This window comes from Pholcus phalangioides, unplaced genomic scaffold (genome assembly GCF_987345545.1).
Source record: "Pholcus phalangioides strain wild (caught in Gottingen) unplaced genomic scaffold, Ppha-v1.0 ptg000018l_1, whole genome shotgun sequence".
Classification (NCBI taxonomy): domain Eukaryota; kingdom Metazoa; phylum Arthropoda; class Arachnida; order Araneae; family Pholcidae; genus Pholcus; species Pholcus phalangioides.
In genome coordinates this window covers 5,911,061-5,931,121 of record NW_028301611.1, presented here as the reverse complement: position 1 = coordinate 5,931,121, position 20,061 = coordinate 5,911,061, and the positions used below count along the sequence as shown (strand labels likewise).

Here is a 20,061-nt window from a genome sequence, read left to right as displayed (position 1 = left end):
TTCTTGTGTGTGCTTTAAGTCCATGATTCTCGAGCCATTTATGAAACTAACCAAAAGTCTCCAGTCTTTTTAATTCAACTCATTTCATGACCAGGCATCGCGTTTTCTCTGAGAGCAAGCTTTCCGCCCCTTCAACTGCTCAATAAATATGTTGTCTTTGGCATTTTCGCACTTTCAGAAAAAAAAAAAAAATCGATTTCACAACGCATGACTGATCAAAACAGTTTCCACTGTTAAGTCAAAAAAACCTAAGCAACTGTTGTTCTCTCCTCCGACGTTAGAAAACACGTGTTCTTATACTTTCCAGTGTTTGACCTTTACTACAATTTCAACATTTTTTTTCCTGAAAAAGTACAGTACCCATAAAAAATGATTTAGTGAAAAATGCCAAGTTACAATTATAGTTGTGACTCTAAAACTTTCATGCACCTACAAGTACAAGTTTTCACGGTATAGCCTATAGCGGTTTTTCGGTTTTCCGTACTTTTTTCCAGCACTTTATGCGTGGTTCTAATGTAGTAGTATGTATGCTGTTGGAGGTGTGTGCTTGTTTTGTACTCCGCTGGGGTGCTGTCATCTGTCTTCCCTATTTTAAAGTGAAGATGGTAAATGCTTGAATTTTCAGGTTGAGAACCACCGCCCCGAATAAAACTGGGGGAAGGAGGGTCGGCAGAACTCGAGCCGATAGGAATCCCGATATTTTGTGCGTTTTTTACATGACAAATGCGCCAAAGAGAGTGAGGATGCCAAAATCCCAGGATAGGGTCCCGTTTCCTGAATTTAAGGGTCATGAACCCCCTGGTTTATACAGGGAGCTACAAGAAGAAAATATAGTTCAATTTGGGGGGGGGGGCATGAGCTGAAAAAGCTTAAGAAACATTGTTGCACGGCATAACAGAGTCGAGCAGTCCATGGTTCATTACTGAAACAAGAATTTTTCAGCTTATAATTGCATGCAAACACAACTTAATGCAAATTTTGTTGTTATTGTAAATGATTTATCGTCTCATGATCAGCCGAATTAATCAGTGCATTCTTCCTGTTCAACCTCGGATGGCATATAATACCTTTGCGGGGGCGTGAAAGCTCTTCGCGATTGGTCCAGTTTGAGCACTGTCCCAAGGTGAGTTAGTAATGGAGTAGATACGAAAAAAACCCTGCACGCATATACATACACAACAAGAAAAGACGGGCTGCGCGGTTGGGTCGTTCGGTCGGCGGGTCAAATTCGTACCTCTTCGTCTCTGAGAGAGAGAGAGAGAGAGAGAGAGAGAGAGGCTCGTATCGTTGCCCCGCGGTCCGAAAATCCAGTTCTGTTCCATAAAATAAAGAAAAATGAAATAAAAAGACAATCATCTCTGCTTTTTCTTATATACGGTCTGTAATAAAAGGCGTGGATGCAATTTTGATGCGAGCGAGCGAGATCACGTGATCGAGCGGACTTGTGTGTGAGTAGTAGTAGTATAAGTTAAGTTGTGAACGAATAAGTAATAAAAGGGCTATATGCAATATGTTGCCGTGCGTGGATTTCGAAATCTGCCTCCCTCCGCACCACCTCTCGTTTTTACAGGGGATTCCGTGGTAAAAAATGAGAAAGAAAAAAAAGTAGATGGCATTAACCATGGACCTGTGCTAGAGAAAATATCATTACTGTTATTAAACCGTCCAGAGAATCTCTCCTCCTTTCTATGTGATTGTTTTCCTGCTCATACTTTTTTTTGACGCTCTCAGACCATACCGGGTGTTTGATTGGAAGGAATGTGAATTTTTTTTCTCTCCTCACCACCTACTGATAGAATATTCTGGGGAACCCCTTCCAATACGCGTGAAGAAAATTCATTGCCAACGATTCACCGACAGGAAAATTCACCGACAAACCATCCATCGGCAAAGTGACAGGCACAGTGAGTCAGTGGATGAGGAAGTAAGTAAATCACTCGGTAACTCACCCACTCACTCATATGGTCACTGACTTGCTCAATCGGTCACTCACATGGTCAATGACCCTTTTAATCGGTCACTCACGTGGTCTATGACTCTTTCAATCGGTAACTTACTCGCACAATCGGTCACTCACATGGTCGTTGACTCTTTTAATCGGCCACTCACGTGGTCAATGACTCTTTCAATCGGTAACTTACTCGCACAATCGGTCACACACATGGTCGTTGACTCGCTCAATCGGTCACTTACGCACTCAGTGACTCATTCGCTCATTCACTTGGTTACTTCCTACTCACTCACACTATCACTTGATCAATTATACACTCACTCGTTCATTCACACTGTCCAACAGTCACTTATTAACTTTTTCCCTAGCTTATTCACTAACTCACGTGGTCACTCACTGTCTTATATATTCATTCACATGCCCTATCACTCGGCCACTCACTTGCCTGCATATTCATTCACTTTGCTCAATCACTCACTGGTGACGAACTGCTGTCGGTGAATTTTCTCGACAATGAATTTTTGTGTGTGAATTTTCCAGTGGTGAATTGTTTGTCGGGGAATTCCGTAAATCTTCCCAATTCTGATAGTCGTGTTTAGGTTCTTAAATACAGTTTGAATATTAAAATATTCGATCAAGTAGTAATTATCTCTGAAGTTGTCTCGATTAATGCTTCTTGTGGTTTTGAAATGCTCAGTAATGGGGCGGAGGGGGGGGGATATTGGTGGCAGAAAAAAGAGTGCTTGCTGTTTGGGGTTACGGCTCAGTGCTATCTGTAGGTGGGCTATTAATTATGACGACGTTATATTTCACAATTCCCCCATCTTCATCCACCATGTTTGTCCTCAATGGATACACTTTTCAGTAATAAGCTGCTTCAGCTCTCTTGCAGCTGAAACAAATCGGTGGATTCGGGAGCGTACGCAGAAAAAAAAAAGGCATGTTGGAACGTGTCTCCCGGCCCTCCCCCCCTTCCAAGTTGACCAGAAATATTCAGAATATCGAAGCAAAATGTCTTTCAATTCAAAATTTTAATTAATGTCTTCAATTCAAATGATGAATATTGCTTCAAGGGTTCCCTAGAGAAAATTTATATTGCTTCAAGAGTTCCCTAGAACATTTATTTCTCCAGGGGCTCCCTTGAACACAGATAATCTTTGAAAGGGTAGTAAACACTACATAGACATTATCAAGTGTTCTCAACATGTGTACAACATGAATTGCTTCAAATGTTTTCTAAAACATGGATTGCTTCAAATGTTTTCTAAAACATGGATTGCTTCAAATGTTTTCTAAAACATGGATTGCTTCAAATGTTTTCTAAAACATGGATTGCTTCAAATGTTTTCTAAAACATGGATTGCTTCAAATGTTTTCTAAAACATGGATTGCTTCAAGTGTTTTCTAAAACATGGATTGCTTGAAGTGTTTTCTAAAAACATGGATATTGCTTCAAGGGTTCCCTAAACATGGATATTCTATCGAGGGTGCTTTGCAAAGTGTATATTGCTCCTAGGGTTCCCTAGAACATAAATATTGCTCCAAAGGCTCTCTACAACATGGGTATTTTCAAAGCGTTCCACGTGGACAAAAGACGTTGGGAGACAGTGGTGTACACTCTAAAGTAATCCCCCCCCCCCCACACTATAACTTCACGAGTGATATTAATAGAGAGGAACGGCCTCTTCCACCCATGATGTAGTTTTGGAAGAATGATGTCGATTACGAACGCGGTTCTTCCTGGTACGAATTATAAAACTACGAGGAGCACGTCAATAGCCCACCTTTTATACCAATAGCCCGTCAAATAAACGAGATGGAGAATATGACAGCAATCAGAATGAGTAAAATTGAATAAATTGGCTCCGGGTTGTGTGCGGGGAGGGGGGGGGGGTGGGCGAAAAAAAAAAATTCGACCTCCTCTACCATCATCATTATAATGCCAGCTTTTCATTTTTACCATTATTATAATTATCTTTCATTTTTTTTGGCTGCTGTGTGGAACCAACGTAATCGAAATTACCTCAGAGTGATTTCGGTCTGTTCAAGAATTATAATGGAAAGCGGAAATATGTGCTTTGCGCGCGTATATGTACGCTCTTGGAGAGAGAGACGAAATCGGTTTTTTTTTCCTTTCCTTCTTTTTCAGGGACAAGCAAACAGGATCGAAGTTTCATGATTGGGGAAAAAATAATGATGATGATTTTCTCTGGGTCATATTGGATTTGGGCCGCGTGGCGGGCAGTATGTAATTGTTGCATATTTGTATATGGCTGGCGTGATCGTTTTGTGTGTATATTGCGATACTGTTTTGTTTTTTTTTATTCGAGGGGCTTCTATGATTTCTTTCAGAAGCGTCCCTCAGCTACTGTGTTTTGCCGGACTTGAACGAACCTCGCGACTGCTGACCTGGTGGTACTTTAACGCTCATAGGTGAAACTGCTTGAAACTCATAATATAGCTTTGACCATGGGTCAGTGGTTCGATACCTACGAATCGTGATAATTATGCGGAAAGGACCTCCTCGCCAGTCAAATTGAATATATTTCATGGGTGCTTTCCATTCATATATTTGATCCTCGAAGAAGTAATTCAGCTTCTGCACGACTCGTTGCTTCCGGATGTGGAAGACAGCTAGCAGCACTTCTCGAACACGCAATACACATTTCTCAATTATCTTTACGTTTGGTCAATTGGCGCTCAACCTTTTGGAGAATGCAGGCTACTTCATTGCTTTAAAAAAAGTGTCACTTTTGTGATCTGGAAATGTGTCGCGAGTCATTTGATCTGGGAATTTGCTACCGGTCAGTGGTGACTTACATGATTTTGGAATGTTTTGCGGACCACTTAATTAAAGTGAGAACGTGCCGCTTAGTTCTCTTTTGCAAAATTAGGTTCTAGGTTGCGGATCAAATCAGATGGCCCCGAGGGCCAAGGGTTGTGCATGCATTTCATTAGGTACGTAGCACATACTTATTTTTCGGCATGCACTAATTCATTAGTAATTCCCCAGAGCCACTGCGGTGGTCGAGTGGTAATAGTGACGGACTCGCATTGCGAAGACTCGGGTTCGAAACCTCACCGTCGCCATAGTGGTGGTCGGCCGAAGCGGTTCCCAACTTCGAACCGATCTCCCCGTTAAAAAGTCTCGCCAAAGAGAGAGCAATAGGCCTACAACGGTAAAAATCTCCAATAATTACACTCCACTCATAATTCGAAAAATAGATTGCAGGTGGCAGCAATGCACAACACAAGCATTACACAAAAACAAACTAAACGTTAGGTTCACAACACGAACATTCCAATATGTACCAATTCGTTAGAAGTTCCGCAGACGAATATGGACGAGGTATATGTTTGGTTTAGTAGTAGTAATTCCTCAGAGGGAACCTTTATGAGGTGTAGGTGCTGTTTAGCCGTGGTGGTGGTGGTAGAGTTGCCCTTATACGGCCTGCAGAAGTATCTTGGGCGAAATAAGTCCCAAAACGAGGAAAGTTCGTGCACCTATGAGCTAGTTGGTATCCTCCGTTGAACTCACTCGATTGCGTTTCCTTCCTTAATATTTTTTCCCGTCGAGGAAATGGCAGAGGATGACAAAGAGTGGAAGGAAATAAATCATCCGGCAAATGACTTTTTCTTTTCCCCCACCCCCCATCCATATTCTTAATTTCTTTTCTCCCTACGACTTGGATCTTTAGCTTATGTATTTTATGTTCTTATGGAATAGCATCTTATTATTTTTACTCTTTATTCAGTTGTAAGCGGGCATCCGAGCATGAACAGTTTAAGCGCGTGATTTTCTCGCATATCGGTTAGCAGAGTCTTTCTTTCTCTTTGTCTTCCAATTTTTTCTTCTTCTTTCCATGGTTTTCATCGAATGATCTATTTTGTTGCGAGAAGCAAAAAAAAAACAAAAAAAAAAACAACGCACCTTGGAATTCCGCGTGTTCAGTTCCCTGTGTTAAAATGTGAATGGGGTTGTGGAATCTCTCGGTGTGTAGAGGAGACATATTTACACACACGGTGATCTTATTCCTGTTGGTTAATCTGGTTCTATGCTATTCTTGAAGATCTTTCATGGAAGTAAATGATGCTTCTCTCTAAGTATTTTAGTTTGGATCGTTTTCCCGCCAAAACTGTTCGATAAGAAAAAATGTAAATGTGCAAATGTGCGAAGGTGGTTGAACGGATCAGGGCCGGCATTACTAGACGCGGCACCGCATAGCTCCGATTTTTTTTCTCTTCTGCAAGACGGGGAAATCGAAAATTCAAAAATGGAAATTATGAAAATTCGTAATAAATGCAACATAAAATTTTAGAATTGGTGAAAATTCAGAACGTAAAAAATTACTTTAGAATTGATGAAAATTCAGAATGTGAGTAAGAAATTACTCCAGCATTGAGGAAAATTTAGAATGTGAGTGAGACATTATTCCAAAATTGATGAAAATTTAGAATGTGTGTAAGAAATTATTCCAAAATTGATGAAATTCAAAATGTGAGTAAGAAATTACTCCAGAATTGATGAAAATTTAAATTGAAACAGATTATTTGATGTTGATGTTTGAATAATTGATACTACCAAAAAAAATTCACATACATATAATACTAAGAAATAAGTGACAACAGGAATGAAGTCGATAGACAAAAATAATCGACATTTAGCGGCGATCAGATTAGAGAAGATCACAATATAGTGCCAAATATATAATTTAAATCTTCTTAAGTTAACAGCCAAGAAGAGAATGCTAGGTTATCAACTGAGGAAGTAAATTAAATGTATTTTGGGATCTAAATGAAGAACAAATTCTTGGAAACGAGTTTTATTAGGCCTTGCTACTTGCAGAGTATGACGTCTAAATTGCATTCCAGATTTATGTAATTTCATATTGAAATGGCTACTTCTTTTATAAAACTTTTATAAACGTACAAATGTTTTAGAGAGAGTATCTTTAATTGATTGAAAAGTGGAAATGTATGCGTTAATATATTTTTACTCAAAATGATACGGATGAAGGCCTTCTGTGTGATAAAAAGTGTAGAAAGATTGCTCCCAATACGTAATGACACAATTCAATCTAGATTCTACTAACGCAAAATAAAACAGTTTTAAAATGGATTGGGAACATTTATTCCTGATAAAATAAAATTTCATAATATTACGATTCAATTCTAAACTCAAATAATTAATATGTATTTTCCAGGATAGTTTTGAATCTAGAAAACTCTCCAAATATATAATACTTAAAATTCATAATGTGAGTAAGAAAATTCCAAAGAAGGCCTTCTTAGAAAACTCTTAATGCCAGAGAATGCTTAAGATGCCAAAGAAAACTCTTAATGTAAGACCGGGATTACACCATAAAAGTTTTATAAAAATTATTTTATTTATAAAACACGAAAACGTCACTAATAAGATTATTGGTTACATTCTAGAAAATGCAACCGATGATCTTATTGGTATAAGTTTTCGTTTTATAAAAGAACTTTTATCAAACTTTTATAGTGCAATCCCAGCCTAAGAAATCACTCCAGAATTGATAAAAAAGTGAGAATAAAATGAAAGAAATAGTTTCAGAATTGATGGAAATTCAGAATGAATAAAAGAAATAGGTTCAGAGTTTAAGAAAATTCAGAATTGATGAAAATTCAGAATAAATGAAAGAAATACTTTTAGAATCGATGAAAAACCATTCAGAATAAATGACATTGTTCCCAGGAAATTTAATCAACTCTAGAACTATGGGCCAGTATGTAGCCAGCCTATGCCGCTTGTGCTTCATTGCAACAGGGGAAGCAAATACTGTACATATTTGCGTAAATCAACGTTGGTTGGGGCAATGAAGATGCGGATGGCGAAAATTTGAGGACCACTGCCATGTTGAATTCTTGTATTTCAATTTTCATTCCTATCTGGAAACAAACGATCCAGTGAAATGAACATCCCTCAGGGCTAGATTATAGTATAAGGTATTTATTGATCCAACTTCGGCCATCGAGTGATGCTATTCTGTATGGACAGGCTCTTGCGTGTGTGTTCGTTTGTTATAGTTCAAAACCTTTCATTCCATCGCCCCCTTCAGAAATTTTTTTCTCATCGCCCCCCCCCCCCCAACTGAAGTGAACCCGTAGGATCTTATGTCAAATCCGAAGCTTCTATGCCCCCCCCTAGACCATTCCATTCCATTGCCCACTTTGGGACAACCAAAGGGTCAAACTTTAGGATAGCGCGGGCCACTTCATTGATTTTCATTGATTTGAAAACAAGTCGCGGGCTGCTTGATTAAGTTATCTGTTGATGGCCGCAGGTCACAGGAATGAAATGATTTGTAAATATGACGCGGGTCATTCCAGTAATCTGGGAATATATCGCGGGACATTGAAGAGATCTGCAAACGTGTCGCGATTACGTGCCACTTAATTAAGTGATCTAAAAATTTCCCACAAATCGCACCTGAGTGATATGTAAATTTGCCACGGGTCCCATTTGAGTGATCTGGGACTGTACCGCAGGTCATTTAATGATCTGAAAATGTGTTGTGGGTCGCTTGAATGATCTTTAATTTTGCTGCGGTGATATGCCACGAGTCAACTGGGTTATGTGCGAATATGCCGCGGGATACAAAATGATCTGGAATCAGTGCCAAGTCATCTCAAGTCATCTGTAAATGTACCGACGGCCAGTTAACAGATGTGGAACTTCACCTCGGGCCACTGTTGAATCTGTGAATATGTCGCGGGCCACTCATGTTATGTGGAACTGCGCCACGAATTTTTTTTCCTCGAGTCAATTAAGTGATCTAGAAATTTGTTACTTGAATTTTTACAAGATTAAATTTGAAATCGCGGACATCATCAGTTCGAGGACCACCCAGTGCTTTAACCCAGTGTTTCCCAAAGTGGGCGATGGAATGGTTTGGAAGGGGGGGGGGAAGGCAATAGAAGCTACCGGTATTACATAGGATCCTATTGGTTCGCTCGAGTTGAGGGGCGATGAAGGAGAGAAATTTCTGAAGGGGGCGATGGAACAAAAAGTTTGAGAAACCATGGTTTAATCTCATGACTCCAAGTCTGGATTGTGCGGGAAACGGCCCACTTCGGATGTTCACGCATTTAATGGTGCTATCGGTGTAAGAGGATCTCGTCTTCGGAACACGGAAAAGAATTAAGAACCAGAAGCCGGACGTATACATACACTCTATATACGTGCTTATTGTTTCGGTTCTTTCCTCTTCCTAAACACGTAACTTCTCGTGCTCCCCCCCCCCCCTCCTTCCCACATACGTTTAAGATGGTTAATTAATTCTTTGAGATTTTAAGCTCCCTCTCTCTCTCTCAACTATGAGTTAAACGGCTTATAACAGAAGCGATGATATTAATAGCGCTTGTTTTTAAGGGAGAGGAGGGGAGAGAGAAAAAACGACCATTTGGAAATAGGTTAAGAGCGCTTAGAAAGAGGCGTTCGCTGTGCATTGGTTATGATGTAATAACGAGGGTGTGGGATTTCTCTCTCTTATGTGTGTCGTTATTACGAACGCAATAGCGGGAGACAATGGACGTCATTGTCGTGTTTTCGTGATGTTCCGCATTCAGTGGTGTGTGTGTGTTTTTTTTATGTGTGTGTCTCTTTTTCCTTCTCCATTTTCTCATCTCGAGAGGTTTTTGACTGAATGAGTATTACAGAAAACACTGTGTTATTTTCTGATTGGCGTCCTTACTAGGAGGCGCCATCGCATGAATTTAGGGTTTCCCCCACCCCGTGTCGGGCCTTAAAATTCAGGTCATTTGATGAAGAATGACCACAGTTTATATATATTTTGTTGAGTTTTTTTTTTTTAATTTCTCTGTCCCCTTGTATACTGCGGAATGAATGGAAATGTCTCGGCCCTGATGTGCAAGGCTTTAAAGAATAGTGGCGTCGATGAGGGTATTATATTCTTATGCGTGGATTATATCGGTTTTCCAGTCGAGCGGGTCTTAGTTAATTTTTTTAATTTCATTTTTCGTCAAAATATATTATCTAGGTCCACGGATAATTTGTACGTTTTCGAAATCGGAAAATAAATTATATATATGTTTTAGAGTGTTAGAGTGACCTCTATTTTTCTGTTTTACTGTAGAAAGACACGATCTAGGTTTTTTATTTAAATTTACTTTTCTGTACGTGGAATTAGCATAATTTTTTTTTCTCAAGATTTCAATGCTCAATTCTAGAAAAAGGAAAAAAAAAAATAGAAGGAATAGAGAGAAATTTCCATTAGTGTATTTTTTAATTGTCGTTTCCGTGTCTGTGGATGGAAACTTCTTTTTTTGAGGTCACGTGTGTGTGGTTTTTTTTTATTTTCTAATTGTGGTCGAAATGGGTATCTTGATGAGAATTGTTCAACGCTAATATTTTGAGGTTATTAATCTTTTTCATTTATGAAAATGACATTGTTACCCACTATACCTGTTTTATGCACTGGTTGAGCGGAATTGTTAGTTTCCTATATTGAAGAGGATGAATGTTTTTATTCCTTGCTTGTGAAGCCAACATATGATTTAGTTTTTAATTTGATTCGTTGATCGTTCAACCAAAATGGGCCGAATTTATCATTTTTTTACTGGTTTCTAAAAATAATTCTTTTTGTTAAGGCATATGAAGCCGACGTATAACTTTTTTTTCGAATAATCTCAATTTAATCAATGCTCTTGAAGAAATTATTTTGAACAATGTTCTTGAAGAAACAATGGTTTAAAAAATGCTCTTGAAGAAATAGTGATTTGAACAGTCTTCCCTATTTAAACAATGCGCTCGAAGAAATAATGGTTTAAAAAATGCTCTTAAACAATGGTTTAAAAGATGCTCTTGAAGAAATAGTGATTTGAACAATCTTCCCTGTTTAAACAATGCGCTTGAAGAAACAATGATTTTTAAGCAATGTTCTGGCTCAAACAATGTTCTTGATTAAACAATGTTCTTTAAAAAAAATGGCTCAAACAATGTTCTTGATTAAACAATGATGCAAACTACGATTTGATTCACTACAAATTTTTTATACAAATCAATGAAAAAAAAGAAACAAATTGGCATCAGTCAAATATTTAGACAGTGGTTCTCAACCGGTGCTCCACGAGCGCCAAAGGCTCCGTGTGCAACTTACGGGAAATAAAAAAAAATCAGTAAATATGATAAATTAAGAATAAAAAATCTTGTGGGGCTCCTTCACAGAAATTATATACTAAAAAAATGCTCCGCGAGTCAAAAAAGGTTGAGAACAGCTAGTCTAGGAAAATGAGCCTATATTTTTTTTTAGAAATACGATCCAAAATTTAGTTCTATTTTCCCAGGATCTAACGAATCCTTTCCACGTTGAAGAGGCATGCTGACGTTCATTCAGAACATTTTGTGTTGTCCTCAGACTCCAATTTAATAATCATATCGAAAATTTTGGTGCTAATTAATGCAATTTTTTTTTAAAGTTGCCATGACGACTTGGGGCTCTGGATTTGTCACGACCAGATTTGCTCAATGCATTCACGAGCAATGATTTAAATAATGCTCTCTTTTCAACAATGGTTTCGAACAATGCTCTTTCTTTTTTAACAATTGTTTAAAGAATGTTTTTTTTTAAGTAAGGATTTGAACAATACTCTTGGTTAATAATGATTCAAACAATACTCTTGGTTAATAATGATTCAAACAATACTCTTGGTTAATAATGATTCAAACAATACTCTTGGTTAATAATGATTCAAACAATACTCTTGGTTAATAATGATTCAAACAGTATAGCTGTTTTAAACAGTGATTCAAACAGACTTGATGGTTAAACAATGCATCAAACAATAATCTTGGTTAAACAATGCGTCAAACAATATTCTTAGTTAAACAATCTTTTTAAAAAGACTTTTTGCGGGAAAAAAACGATTTAAACAATGCCTGTAATGGAAATAATGTAAAACCACACATGGGTATTGCGATTAGGGGAGTGCGATGAATTTTTTTTCTTTTGAGAAGGGATGATTGGGGACAGGTTCGGAACACTGATTCGAGCAAATATCTTGGATTAAAGAATTATTCGAACAATGCTCTTGATGAAACATTGATTTCATCAGTGCTCTGTGCAAACAATAATATAAACAACAGCATTACCAAAGCATCCTTGACTGTGCTTTTGACAATACTGTGGACAACAATTGGCATGCTTGACGAAGTTTTTGTTAATACTGTTTGCGAAAACGGCAATTCAAACAATGTTCTTGACAACAATATTTTTCTAGAGGGTGCTGTTGATATGAGCTTTTTACATACTATTATATGTGTACTGATCTTGAGGACGATAGTTCATTAGACAGTGCTCTTATCCACAATAGTTTTCAGACTGTGCTCTTGGTGACGATGATTCCCTTGAAACTACTGTTACGTGAATGATTTTTTTAGACAGTGGGCTTTGATAACGTTTTCCTCTATTGTTATAATGTTGGATTTTTTTTTTAAATCGCCAGTTGCTGTAGCTTTTTTAAACAACGCAATACAGACAAACGTGTGCTCGCTACGGCAGAACAACATTACGGTCCTCAGTGCAGCTTTACAGCATCTGACATTTAAAAAGGTCCTCCTGGCATGAAAATTATTGATGTAAAATTTATATTCTATTATTCACAAAGAGAGAATTTCACAAAATGATTCCGAACGTTACCACCGGTATCCGGCATACCGGATAGAACGTTGATGATGTAAGAGTAATTATCACATCAAAGTCGGGTTGGATAATGATCATTTCTGGAGGATGTTTGTTTTCCTGTCGACTTGACGCTAACACCTTACTTAATCACGTCAGGAGTCGATATTCGACGACATATAGACTTCGCAAGTGCAAGAATTAGTGTATAAATATGCATGCAGGGGCGGCTTGAGCTCACCTGCCTCCCGGGTGTATAGCCTCATTGCCGCCCCACAATTTTTAAGAAATTGTTCCTTTTTGTCAGCGAGTTATTTCATTATGACATAACTTTTTCCAAAATATAGCTCTTATTGATGAGCCATCATATTTTTCTTTCTTTTAGGTTCGAATTTTCTTATTTACTTCAAATCTGCAATATAGAGTGGATCTTGGCTGACGTTAAAATACCCACTAAAAGCTTCCCATATCAAAAACTGGGGGGTTAGGGGAGTAAGAGGTGGTTCTGGTAGGGCCATCTTAAGAGCATCATCCTCTCCCGGGTGAAGTTATTTTTTCTGATGCTTTCTACGTGTCTAGAAATGCCTCTCTACCAATTTTCATGCTTACTCTCAATAATTTAAATCTCATTTTTACCAGATTATTTCACGGTTTGTCATCGCTCCTCTTTCATTTGATTTTCTGCTCTGAGTGGCCCCTTAGAGTATCGCAGGACTGCAATGGTTGAGAATCGCTGTTCTAAAACTCCCATCAAACTCAATTTGAAACTGAAATCATCCCCATTTTTCGGTGAATCCACTTGTATTTATTTCACTATGCCGAAAAATGTGATCAAAATATTGATTCAAATATTTTCAAATACGGTCACTTATCTAAAATGTTACACAGCATATAGATACATAATTTAAGACATCTAATCGGTTTTGTTAAATGAAGTTCAAACTTTTTACGCAAATTTTAATCGGATTGATCTAGTCGATTCACTCAACTGAAATTTTTAACTGTGATTAACAATTAATCGATTAATCGGGCCAGCCCTATTCTTAAGTCACATCTCTCTCTCTCTCTTTTTTTTTTTCTATATCATGTTCTCCAATTTGGAGGAAATCCCTGTCACGTTTTTTTTACACGTTAAAAAATAACTCGGAGGAAGTAGGGCCACATCATGTATGAAAGAAGAGAGCCCAGAACGGTTGGTTGATCAGCTGAGGCGGAGCAACAAGCTGACGTGTTTGTTACGTGGCGGAAAAATAATGTCAGGAAAGGAAAAAAATTTCCTACCGAAGGGATATATTTTTTTCTTTTTTGGATTCCCTTCACAGAAAAATCCTCATACTCATACTAGTTTTTTCCCTTCTAATGTGAGCACCTGTCTGTCTCTCTCTCTCTCTCTCTATGTTATTACTATTTTATTATTATATTTTTATTTTCCATGTATGTACGTCGAACCACCAGTTCACTGTTGGAAAGAACTAACTACCACCGCTAGTGTGTGTGTGTGTGTCGATTTCGGTACGAAACTGCTTGGTTGGTATTAGGACGATGCGGATCGTGTTGTCGTTGCCACCCCGATGGATTTAATACCTGCTTTGGTTGTGTGTTTTGTTGTTGTGTGTTGGATGCGGTGAATTATTATATAGTGTCTGCGCTATTGAAATTATCTTAAAGGAGTTCTTGATTCTGTCGAAACAAACGCCTTCGTCGAGGTAAGTTTCCGAACTTTATTTGTGTTTGGAATGTTGTTTGTGGGGGAATATTTCGCTATCCGCGCCAGCCATGGTGTTGTGATTTTGCTTTCCGTGTTCGTGTCTTGTGTAGTTCCTTATTCTTAAGTGTCTCGTTTAGTCATCTTTTATTAGGTGGAATTTTTTTTATGTGATGTGTTTATGGTTTTTAAACATGTTTGAAGTCTGAAAGTTATGTTTATTACTTGTTGATAATTATGAAAGTATATTTCATTGGGGCTTCTGTACATGGTTCGCAACCCTTGTGGTACTTGAGATATTTTATGAAAGTGAGAACATAAAGTGGAAGGCGCCGTGAGAGATAGTTCGGGCCACAGAGAGCTGAAAAAATATATTTAGATGTAAAGAAATTAAAGCGCATTCACAAGTGAAATATGATGAGAAGAAGTGTTACTACTTTCAGAATCCAGCACAACCGCCAAGAAAACCAAGACCATCCTAACGCTCATCCGGACATATCCATTACCTCCTAGATACAGGTGTATCTAGGAAGTAATGGCATATCCCGGGGGTTCTCACGTCCATAAGGGGCCTACCTGATGATATTTGGTACTCAATAATTAGTAAATTGGTGAGCTGTTACTTCCAGCTGAGTACGGAGATCCCAGGACATGTCTTAGCCTACGGGATTATGACGCCGAGGCGGCCCGGTGTAGAACAGGATAAGAGCGAAGCTCAAAGAACTCCGTCCAGCGGTTCAGAGGTCGATCTTATTTATATATATACTTTTTTCATTATAAATTTACTCAAAAAATTCAATACGTAGAAAAGGCCCCATTTCTGGATGAGAGTAAGAGACCCTGGGTAAGACACAATTAAAAAAAAATTCCAAACATTTTGTGCTGCTCTCAGCCTGCAATAGTAACTACACAAAATTTTGGGCTCCAATACCAATTTTTTATGTCGCCATGGTGACTTCGAGCTTATCCAGCCCTGGTAAATGCATGTTGCATATACTGGCCATGTGTAACCAGTGGCGTACGCTTCATGGAAATTTTTTTCGTGCGTTCTTCCAAAAGTGATCGAAAAAACAAAATTTCCATACCTTGAATTTAAAATCATGTTTTTTAAAAGTTAAGAGCTCAGTGTCTTTCGTAAAGCTTTTGTGTAGGCTACGCGCTGGAGAGCGCGTTCGAACTAAAGAATGTCTTGCGTACGTTCCTGCATGCTACAAGAATGTGTTGAAAGTTCTGATTATAGCATTTCATATGTAGCTCTGAAACATCCTCTTCGTTGAACAATTTTCCACTTTAGAAATTCGCATTTCATTTGTGAAACATGGCGTTAGTCGTGTTGTTGTTACTCAAATCACGTGATGTTTCACACATTAGTTTGATTTTTTTTAAATCGAATTATCATTAGACTTATGCTGTCTTCTTTTCTTTTGTAATGGTGGAAATGAATTTTCTGAGGTAGAGAGCTAAGAAGCAGTAAGTGTTTTTCTGTGTTCTATTCTTATTTGGGCTGAATTTCAAACATGAATTGGCTTTAAAAAGTAGAAGAAATGGGAGTGTCTGTTATCAGTTGGTCGCTTGGGATCCACAATTGCAGTTAAGCTTAAGATTTCCATTTTTAATGGTAGACGTTCGAAATTTTAAAATCGACATATAAATTTTTTTTTTAAATTTAGAAATTTTCTTTCTGTTCATTATTCAACTACCTGTTTTAACCCTTTAAGCGGTTTTTAAAATTTTCCTAATCCACATTGTAACTACCGTATTAGAAATAAAAGCGTGTTAAGAACCCCCCCGAGTTATTTCTGGGTGACTGAAATAAAGCAGATCAAGCTTGACGAGACATCTCGGGATTGCCGCTGAAAGGGTCAAGAATTTTCTTTATAACCGTGCTCTTGAGAGAGAACAGTAGGACGAGATACTCTTGACAATAGTGGATTGCAAAAGGTGTGAGGCGGGGTGAATCTGGTCATGTCATGACAATAGTGGTGATTAAAAAATATTGCTGATAAGTGATAATCGAACAGTGATCTCGAGGGGTGACTGATAATTGAACTCTTGATAGAGAAAGAACCGCGATAATTTGAAATATTTGTGGATAACGGTGTTAATTGAGCAGTATTTTTGGAAGCGATAACAGTACTGTTGAGAGAGATAACTGCGATTATTAAAAATGCTGCTGATAACAGTGATAACTGAACATTGCTCTTGAGAGGACTCATAATTGAACTGCTCTTAACAACGATAGTTAAAAATATTGATAATTGAGCAGTACTTTCGGGATGACAGTAATAATTGAACAGTGATTCCTCGAGAGAGGCAACAGTATAACGGAACAGTGCTCTTTAGAGAAAGATAATTAATAATAATAAAGAAATAAAATAAGAGTGCTCTTGAAATAGCGTTCTTGATATAAATGTTCTTTATAACAATAACAATTAAGAAAAATAACATTCTCTTAAACAAGTTTTTTTTGTAACAATTAAATTTGCGAAACAATTGAGGAACAGCATTCTTGATAACAATACGATACATCTTTATCGTGGTTAAGAGATAGGTCGCAACGAGTTATGGTGAACGGGGAATTCTCTGGTTGGACAGACGTCACAAGTGGAGTTCCTCAGGGAAGTGTCCTTGGCCCCATACTTTTTTCACTTTTTATCGACAAACTCGATCAGGGTATCGATGGAATTACTAGCAAATTCGCAGATGATGTGAAGCTAATGGGGGTAATCGGGAATGAAAGCGATAGGGAGTTGCTCCAGACCAACTTAGACAAGATTGCAGCATGGGCAAATGAATGGAGCATGACGTTTAGCGTAGATAAGTGCATGGTCGCTCATTTTGGTTCGAACAACCCACGGTTCTCTTACGAGTTGAATGGTGTCACTATCCCGGATGCAACTAGAGTCACCGATTTGGGAATTCTCATTGACGAGCGACTTAAGTTTTCTGAACATTGTTCAGCGGTTGTCAAAAAAGCGAATAGAATGCTTGGTCTCATTTTCAAAAAGGTCTCTTCGCGTTCTCCTAAAGTCATTCTTCCGCTTTTTCGAGGCTTAGTTCGTCCTGGACTGGAGTATGCGGTAAGGTTTTGGAGACCATACCTACAGAGGGACATAGACTTGGTTGAAGGGGTGCAGAGAAGAGCTACGCGTGTCCTTATTGGCACACAGGGCTTGAGTTATGAAGAGAGACTTCATTTTTTGAATATGTTTACATTGGATGAACGCAGGGGTCGAGGAGATATGATCGAAGTGTTCAAAATTTTCAATGGGATGGATAGGATGGACCATGAACTTTTAGTACACCGCCAATCAACCGCTTTTACAAGGGGACACCAGTATCGATTGGTGAGGGACAATGCAAGGTTATGGTGTCGCAGGGAATTTTTCTCTAATAGGGTTGTTAATAAATGGAATAGCTTACCCCCGGAGGTAGTAAATTGTAACACAATTGACACGTTTAAAAAGAAATACGATAAACATGTTGGGGTAAATCGAGAAGCTATCCATTCTTAGAATAAGACAACCATAAGTATTCTTTATGGGCATTGTATAATATTTTATCATGTGTATATATTGTTTATAATTTGTGTTAATTGCATTTTTAATGGGGTTGCTGTATTTTTGAAACATATGACATCCATATTTTTATGGGCATCTTTTTATCAGCCACCTCGTTGGGCATTTTGCCTGTTGTGGCGTTGTATTTGTATTTGTATCTTTGTAACTAACAATAGAACAATTTCTTTATAACAACGCTTTTGATGCAGCTATTTGATCAGTGTAAACCGCTTTCTAGCTTACAATAACAACCAAATAGCTTTTCTTATTAACAGCTATAATCGAGCAATGCTCAGCTGAGAAAACTGGATTGATGACTTACATTTAATTAACATTGATAATTGCAAAATAAACCAAAAAAAAAAAATTCTCTCAATTAAAGCCTTGAGATGTCCCAGCCATAATCATCAAGTTTGCTTGAACATGTATTAAACATATTTTTTGACTATTTCTTGGAACTTTTGACAATGTAATTTTAATATTTTCAACAGAGGTTTTTCACGCTGTGTAGTAAAGTGTGAAATATCCATATCTTATATATCTGCATTTTTTCTCTCTCTTAATCTCCATGTGACCCAAACTAACCCTTTTGCAGTTTCTTTTGCGTTGTTATCTCCTTTCGCCCTAGTCAAGGACTTCATTTATACAAAAGATTTTCATTTTATTTCGTTTTCGTGGCGAAATTTTCTCCTTTACGAACCCCTTGCGGTGTATATAAATGAGATCGTTTCTCTGTGACATTCATGATATATTAATATTTCTTTTACTTAATTGTGGGTGCGGATGACTTTTTTTATTTGAATTTGGAGAAAATTCAAATTTAATATGTATTCATAAACAAAAACTGGCATTTTTCTAAATGCATTATCCGAGAAAAAAAAGGATTTTATTAATCTTACTGTAAGTTTTCCTTTTGTCGCATGAATGGGGAAAATGTAATAAAAAAACCATGTTAATGTGATTTTTTTTTTCATTTCATTTTGCTGTAAGTTAGACTCACCCATTTCTCTTTATTTGTGAAAAGTAGAGCGCTGTTTCACGTGGCGGTGGATTTCACGTTTTTTTTGTTTTTTTTTGAGCCCACATTAAAACAATTTTTCATATCTAGCTCACTTTTAAATGATGTCTATAGCCATATATTAAATGTTTATTACTCGGCTTTAGGAATTAGGTGAAATATATTTGTTTTTCCTCACCAGCCTACTAACATTTCATTCAGCTGAACGAAATCATTTTGAATGCATTGTAATATTCGTATCATCATTTCGTGTTCATCTGTATTCTCTTATACAATCGAATCTCGTTAATACGATAATCAAAAAAATCTTTTTTTTTCTCTGTTTTTTGTATTAAATTTCACTTGTTGGATCCGTAAAGGTTTAAGTATGCGAAAGTAAGTAACATTATGATAATTTTATGCATTCGTCCACCTATTGAGTGTGACATTTTATTGAAATCAGGGCAGGACAAATCTCTAAAAATTTACTTTAAAATATTGATTCGTGCATCTGTAACTTCGTGCGCGAAAAATATCACTGGATTTACTTTGAAAAATTTTGAAAGAAATTGATTTATTTGCATAAAAAATGTTGAAAGGGAGATGTACGTATTTCATTTTTAAATTGAGATTCTGAAAGAAATTCAAAAGGAATATGGTCACCATTAACAAAATAAAACTAAAATTAGCCAAACCGCTAAATATAATTTTCCGCTCTGTTGGCGTCGGAAAAGAAGTGACAAAGGTCGAGATACACTATAAATGTTTGATAAGTCATTTTATAAAACTCGAAAAATGCCACCAATTCGATTATTGGTTACATTCTAGAAAATGCAACCGATGATCTTATTGGTAGCATTTTTCAAATCTTTTAAAAGGACTTTTATAGTGTAATTCCGGCCTTGGTCACAATTCACCTCGCTTATAGGATTGGACTGGATTTTTGTTTTTTTGGCACAAGGGTTTATAACCATAACCGATTACGGTACGGGACCGGACTTGGGCAGGCGCGGGCATAGGATAGGGTAATCAGATCATGGGACTGAAATCCCGGGATAAATCATGATAAAAACCGGGACATCTTGAAAAAAAAAAATTCAGGAGGCATTATAGTGTCAGGTTGTAAGGCAATGGACAAAATTACCTGTTGGCACTAAAAACTTGGGCCTTGTACAGTTTAGTTC

General features: G+C 37.5%; 1 protein-coding gene across 4 annotated transcripts in view; it reads left to right on the top strand.

Annotated features, from left to right (window-relative positions):
* Positions 1-20,061, top strand: part of LOC149071617 (rho guanine nucleotide exchange factor 28-like) — a 270,366-nt gene that overhangs the window by 36,843 nt on the left and 213,462 nt on the right. The window contains exon 1 of one of the 4 annotated variants that reach the window (XM_089247793.1): positions 13,999-14,321. The exons of the other annotated variants lie outside the window; for them this stretch is intronic. The gene's annotated coding sequence lies outside the window, so the exon portion shown is untranslated. Of the gene's footprint in view, positions 1-13,998; positions 14,322-20,061 lie in introns of those variants that run through there. 4 annotated transcript variants of the gene reach the window in all.